The following is a 14,003-nucleotide window of genomic DNA, read 5'->3' as shown; positions in this document are numbered from 1 at the left end:
AATAATAAATATTACATGCTTTTTTTTTTGATACTAAAAAAATACATATAAAACAAATAACATCTTTACATTAAAATATCTTTCATTAAAATGATATAAATTATCATATGTTTTTCTTTTTTTTTTTTTTTTAACGATAGAAGAAAACATTTTAAAAAAAACCATTTGTAAAAACGATGTTTTAACACAAAACACGCATTTAGAAAAGCACAAGGCGAGGGCTGGGCCGTAACCCTAACCCTAGCCACCGCATTGGGGATCCTCGTGGGCGGCGCTTGCGGCGATGCCCGCAGGCGCCGCGGCCCCTGCGGCCACCGCCGTGAGCCGCAGGCACCACGGTCTGCGAGAAGGCAAGAGGACAGGGGAGGCACGAGGGGGGGGCGTGCGGGGGGAGGAGCAAGGGAAACCCCCAACTCACCGCTCGTCAACACAAACCTCCGCTCCGTTCGGTGCACAATGAAATGCACAGTCCGAAATAATGTGCTTCTTAATTTTATTTTATTTTTTTTCTTTTAAAACACAGTTCAGTATAATAAAATAAAAAATTACGCCCAGTTCGGCTTCGAACCCAAAAATGTTTGAAATTTTCTTCGAACACACAGTTCGGATATTAAAAAAGAATGTTCTCATTTCCTTTAAAAAAAACACAGTTCGAACCACTAAAACAAAACGCCCATTACAGAGCTTGCTAATGGATTTCAATTCACTATAATTTCAGTTTAAATGAACAGGTTTAGATATCACAATTTCTTGAAGGATTTCTCATCCTTTCCAATAACAAAGGTTTCAAACACTCTAACAGCAAAGAGGAAATACACATCTCCAAAAGAAAACTCCAGCCAAACTCATATGAACAATCAAGTTGATTTTCCAATCACAAATTCATTTCTTTCAATCAAACAGTAAATTCTTTGGCAACAAGAAATCAGTTTAGATTCCTACCTTCATGCGCAATCCTGGATTAGCTGAAGGAGAGTCCAATTCTGCCAGGTCCAGCATCATTCTTCCCAAAACCCCCAATTTCGTTCCAAAATTTTTTCCACCAAAAATTTTCTCCAAAATGTCCATTTCTTCCAATTTCCCCAAATTTGGGTTATATGGAAGAGTTGACCCAAGAATTCCATTTTTGGAATAAAAACTTTTATTTAAAAATAATACTCAAAATTAATTCTTTTCAACAATATCAACAATATAACTTGCCTTTTCAATTCAAAATTCGATTTCTCATTTAAGCAAATTTAACCTTTCTAATTTGATAATCCAACAGAATACAATTAATCCATTGCGATAAAATATCAGACTTTCTCTTTCAATAGCATAAACAAAATGCATTTAACAATCGAAATCAGTCATTAATCGAATTCACTCCCAATATAAAATAGGCAATTCATTAACAACGAAAATCGCATAACGAATTCTCAATCAATTTAATCCATTAATCTTCAATGCACAAACGCATAAATAATCAAAATAATTATTAAGGACTAATTAATCGATTAACCAAACACACCAGGCACGCAAACCGAGAAGGTCAACCAAACAGACGACTCGCAAACCCAAACAAGAAGGGATCACCGACGACGACTGGCGATGCTCACTGGAGCACGACTAAGGTCAACTAGGGTCTTACGACCACCTAATCCGACTCTAAGGATTAAAAAGGGTACACTCAAACCTGCACATCCAGGTGAAGACGAACCTCGCACTCATGCGGCATTGTACCTGAAAAATCCTGCAACCAAGAGTCATACATGCATACATATATAAAATTTACTGAAAGCATTAGCTCGATGTTAATACCACGAAATAGGTACACTAACAACTTGCATACAACTAGTGAGAAACCACATCAATAGCTATGCGTTAATCCAAACATCTGACTATAACATAATATTACGATAAACTAATCAAGATTAAACCAAGGTTAGAGATCGATTACGGTAGGGGTACTACATTCTCCCCCCCTAGGTTCCGACTTACTCCTGGAAGTCGTAAGGCTAGATGGAGAACATGTCGTACGCATCAGCCCTGAAACTCATTCAACAAAGGTCAAATTGCACATAGAAATTCTTCCATAAATAAATGAAATATAATTGCAAAATTCTTTACAAACGCCATTATCCCATGGCAAGATACATCTAAAACCATTCATTCCTTCAAATATTCTAGGAATTATCCACATTCATAGCAAAGAAACAAGAATTTTCTTCCTTTCATTACACCAAATTAAAGCATTACTAAGAGGTAAACAACAATTACCATAATCATCGACCAAGAATGACAAGAAAACATGCCATAATGATCAATTTCCCTTTACCAATCCATCTTATCATAAGATTTAATAACATAGAACTAGCTCAAAATATCAATTTCTACAGCCAAATTAGCTTTCATGAAATAAGAGCAACATAAATAACTCAATTGTTTACACTTGCCAGGTATAAGAAAACCTTTCCAAAGACTATGTCCCATAACATAGTGACAAGTAAACACAATATTCTCCATGATACAAATAATAACCATCCACATAACTGGAATGCATAACAGAAAAGGCCACATGTGAGCATGTCTAATGCTCGGTCAAAGGATAACATGCACGATCAGCATCTCTATGCTTGATCTCATAACAATAATATGATCATAAAAATCCAATATCTCACTCAAAGGCTCGATGGTGCTAGGCACACCATAGCGGTGCTACCTTCCATACAAGACCTTTGTGAATATCCCTTGTTGTGTAAGGTGTTTAGCCTCCAAGAGATAGTCACCACACATAGGTAGGTAGTGGATACTAGCTGCTCTCACAGCCTCACATACCTCCATCCTCAAGGTTCCCTGCGTCTACTTCCTCGTATACACTCATCCAAGCCGTCTCCTACGTTCTTGGAGAGGAATTCACATTGCAACACAAGACCAGCATACGAAAACATCAAGGATAAACCAGTTTAGCCACCAAAGTACAGATGAATAAAGATAATAAATCCTCAATTCCAACAGTAAGGCAAGAAAATATTCTGGAATCTCAACACCAAATCAAAGTGCAAAAGATCACAAGATCGTGGCTAAACCTTCAAAATCAAAGTAAAATAAACTGCTGATCCCCAAAGAAATATAAAGAATAGCACAATTGCACATTACATCACTACGTGACTAGTAGCTGGCCACCAACGAGGAAGGAAGGAACAATCGTCTAGCTATCCTAGTAGCTCATCATGTGGTGTGGCCAAGTCACACATCCCCATGGCATGGCAGTGTGCACCTCGACATCACCCCGCATCACGTCGTCACGTGGCATGGCTCTACCCAATACCTAGTGGTAGGCCGCATGGAAATGTCCACTACATCCCGCATCGTGTCTCAGCACGGCATGGCAATACTCCAAGTGGACAAAGCATGCAATGGACGTATCCCGCATGGCAGTGTACCCCGCGGATAAGGCACGCGCTGGTCACACTCCGCATAGCGATGTTCCTCTCAGGATACTCGCCGTAAGTCAGAGGTATACATGACTATGGTCCATCCACATGTCCACCAACACATACTAACTGGTAGCACATGTGAATCAACCTACCTTTCATGAAGACAAGGCAAAGGATCCTCCAATAGAATTCCATCAATATGCTCAAAAACTGCCATCAAAATGCTCAAATAAAGGATAGGAATAAGGCTGGCACTCATGAATCTATAAATAGATCCATCAAAAGGGAAAGTATTGAGTACACCTTGATACAGTTTAGTAGTACAACTATATCATTCCTTGAAGTAGAGAAGCTAAAGTCGCTCCGCGCCGACATTACTCGTACGCCAATCCATACTATTCAAGGAACGGTTACTTCGAATACTACCCCTTAACATACCGAGTTACCCACAACCCGAGGTTTGGTACTCAGCAGGGAAACAAATAAGCAACAACACATAAATAGTATGGTTTCCCATACTCATAAGCAACATATCCTCCATGGTTGATTACTTCACCAATCCATGGGCACATGGAATACGCACTGGTTTCTTACAATACACACAATACACCAATACTGGTTTAGTCACATATACGGGGAGTACTTTTCAGTACGCTAACATCTATACAAGGAAGATTTCAATTATGCTTTCTATATAAATAACTGAATCAAGTTTACTCTAGGCACAAGTACTAAATTATTAACAATTCACAATTATATAAGGAATTAACATCATTCCTATAGCTTTCTCGAATCTCACTAAGCATTCATAATTAAATTACTAGCTAAGCAAATTCATTTCTAAAGCTTAAGACTTTCATCTTTCACTATGAAGCCAAAAGCAACATACAGTTTCACATGTTTTATAAACACTCTATTTAAATCAATGCACTCTTAAATAGCATTTCTAAAATTCTTATGATTAGGCAAAGAGAAGGGAAAGAGAGTTTGATAGCCAAACTATTTCCTGCAAAGACACAAGATCAATCAAGATCACGCTATAATATTAAATTTCTCACTATAAGCCTATCATTTCAATTATACGGTTTTCATTTCGCTACCGTTAAGAACGATGACAATCAGTCTAACAAAAAAAACATTTCCAATAATATGATTGCAACAGGAGGTTCTAGTTTTCCAAACAAAGCAGAGATCAAGACAGGCAATCTTTTCGATAACGCACGACCTCTTAAGAACACTCACTTATAATAATACAATTTAGACACGTCATAATTTGCAACTTATTAGAGAAGATCACATTACGATCAAAGATAAGCAAGGAGCTATTAACCAAATAGAACATATTAATTGCTTACACATCAAACAAGCTTTCCATTCGCACTTTCTAACCACATTAAGGTAATTTCATATACCCAAAAGCGAGTTCAATGGAGCATTTGCTAAAATAAATCTTCAATCACACTGGTTTAATGAAACACATAAGACAATATTTCGAAAAACACATTAAACAATCTTTCAGAGAGCACATTAATACTTTCTCGAAGTTACAATAACATGCTCTTTTTAACACTTCTACAAACCAAGCAGTTTCACATAATTCAACTATTCGCATAGCAATGCACCTTACTAAGGTAAAATTTAATCATGCTACTCCTACAAGATACACATGGAGAATTCTTTAAACATACACATGCAGTTTTCTCCCATCACCCAAAATAAATTTTTAAACCCATAGCCCTTTAATAATCTAAAAACATAAGCGTCATAAAGCTCACGCAAGGGTTCAAGAAGTCACACTCTTTTCTCTCTCGCAAACAAGGAAACTCGAATCAAAGATAATTACACATATCCTAAACATTTTAATTTCCAGAAAGAGAGAGAGGAATGGTGATGATCATCTAATTTTCTACGAAGTAAGCATTCAATAATTGACATACAAGTCCTTCAAGTGGACAACACTAAGCTAGATCATAATCTTTTAAACAAACACAATTCGCACTTTCCGATTCAAGACAAGCACGGACCAATCCAAATGGATTAGTCTAAGGAGTACAACACTCACTAAAGAAAGGTACATACGACTCTCTTTCCAAATAAGAGTAATCGTAGACCAAGACATCAATAAGCACACAATGCACAAATAAGCACTCAAACACCAACATCAAGAAGGCGAAAACAAAGTGTGAACACACACACGTTACACACCAGACAAAGTCTGCTCAATCACTCACTTGCAAAAGGAGGACAAGCATACACATAAGGTCGATACACCTCACAACACTAGAGGGCACACGTGACACCAGAGATCCCAATGTTTGCAACTTGGCTCTGATACCAAATGTAATGCCCCGCCAGGAAACCCCGAAGGGATAAGCCAAAATTACAAGAATAGAGTGCCAAATTTTTATTTTTTTTAAGTTACAACACATAAGATGCAACAAGATAACAAAGATTCAGATTACATAGCGGAAGACTTCAACTAACTCTCACCTAAAGAGTTTCCCAACGAGATTACTTAAATTTCACAATTCCATTAACTCACACAATTAATCCATTAAGCTGAATATCTTAATAACGAGATAATTCATAAACAGGATAATTCCTTTCAAAGGACGGAAATATAAATCACAACAAAGATTCATCCATTAAGATCCATTCATCAACCTCATTCAAGCTTTTCAATTAAAATTACAAACCATACATCTAACATGCTAATACACTAGGATTTTCATCGTAACATACGAGATCTTTCCAAGCATATTTAGTTTTCTAACCACAATGGAATAGATTCCATTACTTTAAGTTACATTCTTTCATATTCTAACTTATTGCATTAAAAGGACGATTTCACACATGCATTACGATAAATCGCATCTCAACCAATAATGCATTCGATCAACAAGGCATTCAAGATAGAACTGAATATAAGCATTTAAAGTTAATTTCAATTATCCACTTAACCATTCTAACATAAGCTAATCATACATGATAAAGCTGAATAAAGGAAGCATGAGAGAATACACCACATAACACCATAATGATCTCGGAGTTCACCCCTAAAGGGCTACATCTCCGGGTCTGCTCAACTGCAAGACCCCTTCTGATAAATAATAAGGTTAAGAGTACAAGAGGTTACACCATACAATCCAGCCATCAAGGCGATACATAAGCAATATACAAACGACCACACTGGTCCATAATACATAAACGATCCTTAAAAGAACAGGATCCAACTGAACATAATCAAAGCTAATACAAAGGTCCAAGAGAGCATCCAAGAAACTGAGCCATCACCACCCAAGGTCTAACATGAAACCGACACTCACAAGGGTACTCAAACAGGACAAAATGACAACACACACTAGCGAGCGTAGGGACAAGTGTCATCACACAACCTGGTATGGATACCATGGCAAGTCTTCATAGGTCCCGGCCCATACACTGGTAACCCTGGCAACCTAATCCAAACTTCCGGCCCATCCAAGCCTCATGTGGACCCACACATCCTCTCGTGAAGACAAGGAAGGTGGTTTGCCATTTCAGGCCTTCTCACAGCATGTCGAGTCTATGCTAGCACTCGTCCCATGTGCGAGGCACATTAGCTTATTTAGAGATTATTTTCTAATCTACTTAGGTTATCACTTATTAGACTCACTTTCGACGGGTTACCCAGCAGCCACTTTGGGCGCGGCCCCCAATCGAAAGCCACTTTCCCATATGACACTAGACTAACTCAGACGAACTCAAACCAAGGAATACACATGGTCAGAGGAACGGAGTTCAAGAAGAGATACACAATCATCAGGTCATACATGACTCAAAAGTAATCACTTACTGACGGTACTCTAACTAGAGACCCGACCAACAACGGTCAACCACAATCATCATTTGACTCACACACACAAGGAGGAGATGATCAAAACGACACTACCACAATACAACACTCAACTCGGAAATCGAGGACTAAAACAGGAACACCAAGTCATCCATACGACAGGGTCCTACTAAACAAAGCAATCTTGCCATTTCATAATTAAAGGCGAATACAGAAATTAAAACTCGCAAGGCAATAATCAGAAAAGACAATATTTTCTCAAATTGATTTAAGCATTAAAATCGATCAAGTTTTCTACAAGATCTAAAACAGGTTACAGTTATCTACCTCATCAAGGGATAATTTGTTCTTGGTTTTCTAACTCCTAAGGTTCAAATCATCGAACAGGCAAATTAAGCCATAAAGAGTTTTAACCAATTCATATTAATCAAATTCAGACAACCATTAAACAATTAGAATAAGATAATTAATCTCCATTCCAAAACGTCATTAACATACTGGTCTAAATTCAATCTCTACAGATTCATAATTTCAATTCCAGTTACATAATACGGATTACGAAAATAAAAATGCAGAAAGAGAATCTAAATGGAGATAGTCACTTCCAAGGCATATCGTTTAAATTCAAACACCCACGATAAATATATCACTTACTTTTCAATTACTCAACTTATATGTTCTTATATAGCATTTAACATCATCAATAATAATTCCATCGTATTAAAACGATTTCCCAATAACAAATTGTTCTCTATTATGCTTTTAAGCAATAATACCTTAATCGTACTTACAATTCCGATTATACTTAACATTAAAATAACCTTCCTTGAATTAATAATAAATATTACATGCTTTTTTTTTTTATACTAAAAAAATACATATAAAACAAATAACATCTTTACATTAAAATATCTTTCATTAAAATGATATAAATTATCATATGTTTTTCTTTTTTTTTTTTTTTAACGATAGAAGAAAACATTTAAAAAAAAACCATTTGTAAAAACGATGTTTTAACACAAAACAAGCATTTAGAAAAGCACAAGGCGAGGGCTGGGCCGTAACCCTAACCCTAGCCACCGCATTGGGGATCCTCGTGGGCGGCGCTCGCGGCGGTGCCCGCAGGCGCCGCGGCGCCCTGCGGCCCCTGCGGCCACCGCCGTGAGCCGCAGGCACCACGGTCTGCGAGAAGGCAAGAGGACGGGGGAGGCGCGAGTGGGGGGCGTGCGGGGGGAGGAGCAAGGGAAACCCCCAACTCACCGCTCGTCAACACAAACCTCCGCTCCGTTCGGTGCACAATGAAACGCACAGTCCGAAATAATGTGCTTCTTAATTTTTATTTTTTATTTTTCTTTTAAAACACAGTTCAGTATAATAAAATAAAAAGTTACGCCCAGTTCGGCTTCGAACCCAAAAATGTTTGAAATTTTCTTCGAACACACAGTTCGGATATTAAAAAAGAATGTTCTCATTTCCTTTAAAAAAAACACAGTTCGAACCACTAAAACAAAACGCCCATTACAGAGCTTGCTAATGGATTTCAATTCACTATAATTTCGGTTTAAACGAACAGGTTTAGATATCACAATTTCTTGAAGGATTTCTCATCCTTTCCAATAACAAAGGTTTCAAACACTCTAACAGCAAAGAGGAAATACACATCTCCAAAAGAAAACTCCAGCCAAACTCATATGAACAATCAAGTTGATTTTCCAATCACAAATTCATTTCTTTCAATCAAACAGTAAATTCTTTGGCAACAAGAAATCAGTTCAGATTCCTACCTTCATGCGCAATCCTGGATTAGTTGAAGGAGAGTCCAATTCTGCCAGGTCCAGCATCATTCTTCCCAAAACCCCCAATTTCGTTCCAAAATTTTTTCCACCAAAAATTTTCTCCAAAATGTCCATTTCTTCCAATTTCCCCAAATTTGGTTTATATGGAAGAGTTGACCCAAGAATTCCATTTTTGGAATAAAAACTTTTATTTAAAAATAATACTCAAAATTAATTCTTTTCAACAATATCAACAATATAACTTGCCTTTTCAATTCAAAATTCGATTTCTCATTTAAACAAATTTAACCTTTCTAATTTAATAATCCAACAGAATACAATTAATCCATTGCGATAAAATATCAGACTTTCTCTTTCAACAGCATAAACAAAATGCATTTAACAATCGAAATCAGTCATTAATCGAATTCACTCCCAATATAAAATAGGCAATTCATTAACAACGAAAATCGCATAACGAATTCTCAATCAATTTAATCCATTAATCTTCAATGCACAAACGCATAAAGAATCAAAATAATTATTAAGGACTAATTAATCGATTAACCAAACACACCAGGCATGCAAACCGAGAAGGTCAACCAAACAGACGACCCGCAAACCCAAACAAGAAGGGATCACCGACGACGACTGGCGATGCTCACTGGAGCATGACTAAGGTCAACTAGGGTCTTACGACCACCTAATCCGACTCTAAGGATTAAAAAGGGTACACTCAAACCTGCACATCCAGGTGAAGACGAACCTCGCACTCATGTGGCATTGTACCTAAAAAATCCTGCAACCAAGAGTCATACATGCATACATATATAAAATTTACTGAAAGCGTTAGCTCGATGTTAATACCACGAAATAGGTACACTAACAACTTGCATACAACTAGTGAGAAACCATATCAATAGCTATGCGTTAATCCAAACATCTGACTATAACATAATATTACGATAAACTAATCAAGATTAAACCAAGGTTAGAGATCGATTACGGTAGGGGTACTACATTTCCTCTTATCCTCCTGCAAGAAAATGAATAACTCTATCTGCATCTGAAGAGATCAGGGGAAAATAAATTTAGAGTAACATATAACAAGGTTTTGGAACCTTCTACACTTTGAACTTATCCAAAGTCTAGGTGGGTATACCTTCTGTGAAATACTTTCACACTTAATAAAATGAGATCCACAGTAAATAGTTATCAAAAACCAGTGGATTCCATCACCTCAGCATAAACTAAAATATTAAAATAAAAACTTGTATACATCTTCAGTATCGATCTTCAAGAAAATAGAAAGAATCCCACAACAAGTACCCGTGCCTTATCTGGGCCATAGAGTCACCTAAATCAAGCAATAATTTTCAAAACTGAACATTCTCATACACTTCATCATCTTAGTAGTCATGAACCCCATACATGCCTAACATATACGTAGGTCCTATCCCATTTAACTAAAACAATTCATCAGATTCATAGCAACAAACAATAGATTTGCTAATGGAGGTATTCCATGCACATTTAATCCCTCTCCTGAAGAGAAAAGGCCAGAAATAACATCTATAAGATTTTCTTACAACCTATGCTCATCTGAACAACCCTAGATTATCCAAATGAAACCATCAAACTAAAGGATACACACCAGAAGACAAAGAAATTTTAGGCTTGAAACATTGATTGTATATTCATATTCATTTATAAAAATATTACATCACTCAGGGTAATCTTCTTGAAAACCAGAAAAACCCTAAATATTTTTTGCAAGAGTTACTTTACAAAATTCTTGTGATCCCTCTTTTACTAGTCCTGGTATCCATTTATAACATCATGGATGCATGAAAGCTTCAGATAATCCTATGAAAGGTTTGTTACCAACCACAATGTTCTCCAAGAAACAGTTATAGGTCCTTTTCAATATCAACGACTTCTTCCGTTTGTTGTTCTGCTGCAATATCTTCTTATTGTCCAGCATACTTATCCTTCCACTCCTGGAACACGTCATCACTTAGCCAAGCAAAGCTAATGATCTTCTGCTTCATCCCTTCTAGCCTTTTCCAAGTAAGCCTTAACTGCCCAATCTCTATTTCCATGAAACCATAATGTGATTTAACCTTTTCAATCTCTTCAATTGTCTGGATAAATAAGGATGTGTCATCAGTGTTAATGATGTCATTAACCTTTTGGGACAATTTGTGATCCAGCTCTTCCAGCCATGCTTTCTCCTCTTTTAACTTGGTAGGACCAGCAAAACCCCCTGGAAACAATTCATACTTGTCATCAGAATATTCTTTTCTATATAGTTGGGCTTTTCTTTTTACACCTGCCCTTTCTTCTGAAAGTATATTCATTTCTTTTATGAATTCACTAGTAGACCTAAGATTGTCATTTGCCTCTGCATCTGCATGGGATGAACACATAAGCTCTAACTCCCTACCTCTAGGCATCCATTTATTAAGAATTGGTTCCAAAGTGGTTTCATCCTCTCTTAATTCAATCAAAATATTTGAAATCCTCTTCATAGAAATGTGTACAATAGAGGCCCTGACCAAATCAGCAAACTTTAAAATTGTGGCTTTTACCTTCTCTTCATATTCGCTTGCAAATAGGGCTTGAGCCTGTTTCAATTGTTCAAACTCAGGTTGAATAGTTTTAGCTGACTAGAAACCAAAAGGCAAAGGAGAAGGGGGATATTCTATGATAGGACTTGTAGGTGGAGGTCTTGCTAGAGAAGAAGCTATCATAAGAGTAGAGGATTCACCTAGATGGGACTGACCTGCTAACTGACCCTGAAGTCTAGCAATAATACTGTCTCTATTGGCTATTCCTTCTTTGGCATCATTGTAAGCCTTTGAGACTATTTCCAATTTTAATTGGAGATTAGCCTTTTCTTTTTCCTATTTTTTAGCCACTGCCACACTAAACTTAGCAGTTTCCAAGATAGTGCTTGCAGCTTCCACCACCTCTATATCTTGGACTCTTTTTACAATCATGCCTCCTAGGAGACCAGAATCTGATACTTCCTTTCTTCTTTTGTTTTCATCCTTCTTTAGTGACCACATAACTAAACAAGCATTATCTTTGCTGAAGGTCACTCCTTCCATGGGTTTAATTTCCTTCCTGACTACTTCCAGTACTAGAGCATCAACTATATCCCACTCAGGGAGGATTAAAACACCAGCCTTAGATACCATCTATCTTCCCTTCTCAAGAGTAATGGTCTTAAACTCTTCAATCATTTCTTGCTTCACCTCTTTCTCCACCTGAGTTACATCTCTATGAGGCTACTCGCTCTTTCTTTGTTCACATCTGGCTTTAAAATTTTCCATATTTTGCTTCCATACAAATTGCATGAAAGTCCCTGTTGTAACAAAGTTACTGTCAGCCAGGAACTCCTCACTGGCTTGCTTGATAGTTGGGTCTAACTCTTTACCTGTGAGCTCACCTTCAATCAAGTTCATTTTAGCACTATGGGGCTCTTCTGGCATCCCCTATTGTGTCTCCTCATATGTATAGGAAATCTCCTCGAGACTCCCTAACTGTAATAACTACTTGACCACCGTTTGCTTATCTCCTATGTGGATAGGGGATTAAGATGGAGAATAGAGAAGTTCACCAATTTGAACTTCCTTCCCTACTCTTTGCCTTTTAGGGGAATCTTGGATGTCAATGACATCTTCAATTGCTCTTGTCCCTCTTGAAGTGGAAGGCTTACCTGTCACTGGCATCATCACACTATATTTTGATTTCTTATGCATCACATAATCACCAGGTGGGAGAGCTTTGCCAAAGGCAGGCTTAGCTAGAACCAATTTAACCTTGTCAGGATCATTTCTCATTATAGCCTCTCTTTTTTCTTTCAAGGTTTGCATGAGGTCTTCAAAATAAAGAATCAAGAATTTGATTTTCTCCTCAAAAGGATTGAAACTAGAAAGAGGGTCATAACTATTATCAAATTGATGAATAAAGTCAAGAGCCCTTTTATATGCAACCCACTTCTCTTTCCTCAGTTATTGCTCCTCCAAATTGAATTCTTTCCTAATTAAATCTTCAGGGAATTGAAATTGGTGAGGCCTACCTTTACAAACTGCTCTCTTTCTAAACATACCATTGAAAAAATACTCAGGGTTTGCAAATCTTGAAACTACAGTTGACAACCTATATGGTTTAAATAATTCTTCAAAATACTTCTAGCCACCTATAGTGATCACACAATGGTGGGCCATGGTAATAGTTGGGAAAATAGTCCCTTTACCCCTGTTTGTAAGCTCTACCTCTTGTACACCTCCAATTTGCCTCAAGACTTCTGCAATCCCCATATTCAATGGGACCTAATAGGGACATAAATATGGAGTGCCTCTAAAACCATATAGTCTAAAAACTATAGAAATAGGGTATAAATACGTATCTCCCCAATTATGAACAATTTTAATTCCCACAGCAAACTCCTTGGGCCTGAGGAATTGTAGGAGAGCCTTAGGGGCCCTAGGGTTTTCTGCTCTTAGGAGAAACCTGATTTTAGATGCAAAGCATTTGTCAAACTTAAGGTAACTGGCATCTTTTCTGTCCCAAGATAGAATGGTGCTCCATAGTTGCACTGGCATTTGTTCACCATCTTTCTCCCTTACTAGTTCCATTTCACTAGCAAAATAGTCAGCACCATTAGATAAAAACATGTGCATTAGAAGAGACTACCATCCAAATGGTTTGTCCACCTTACTATTTTTTATCGCTACTAGCCCATTATGAATTGCATCAGTTAGGTAGGGTACATAATCAAATGTTATTGCCATAGAAGGGTTTAGAATCTGTGCAATCATAAATATGTAATGGGTTGGCATGTTCTTCTCAGCATCTTCTCCAAAGATTTGACAAAGTGCCCAATACATGCCTTTGTCTCTTAGAGTAAAGAAGTTTAGGGAGAAAGGTTCCATAGTACTGGGGCCTACAATAGTCAACCCTCCT

This window comes from Cryptomeria japonica, chromosome 5, assembly GCF_030272615.1.
Source record: "Cryptomeria japonica chromosome 5, Sugi_1.0, whole genome shotgun sequence".
Lineage (NCBI taxonomy): Eukaryota > Viridiplantae > Streptophyta > Pinopsida > Cupressales > Cupressaceae > Cryptomeria > Cryptomeria japonica.
The sequence above is the reverse complement of the archived record's forward strand: the minus strand, read 5'-3'. Positions refer to the sequence as shown.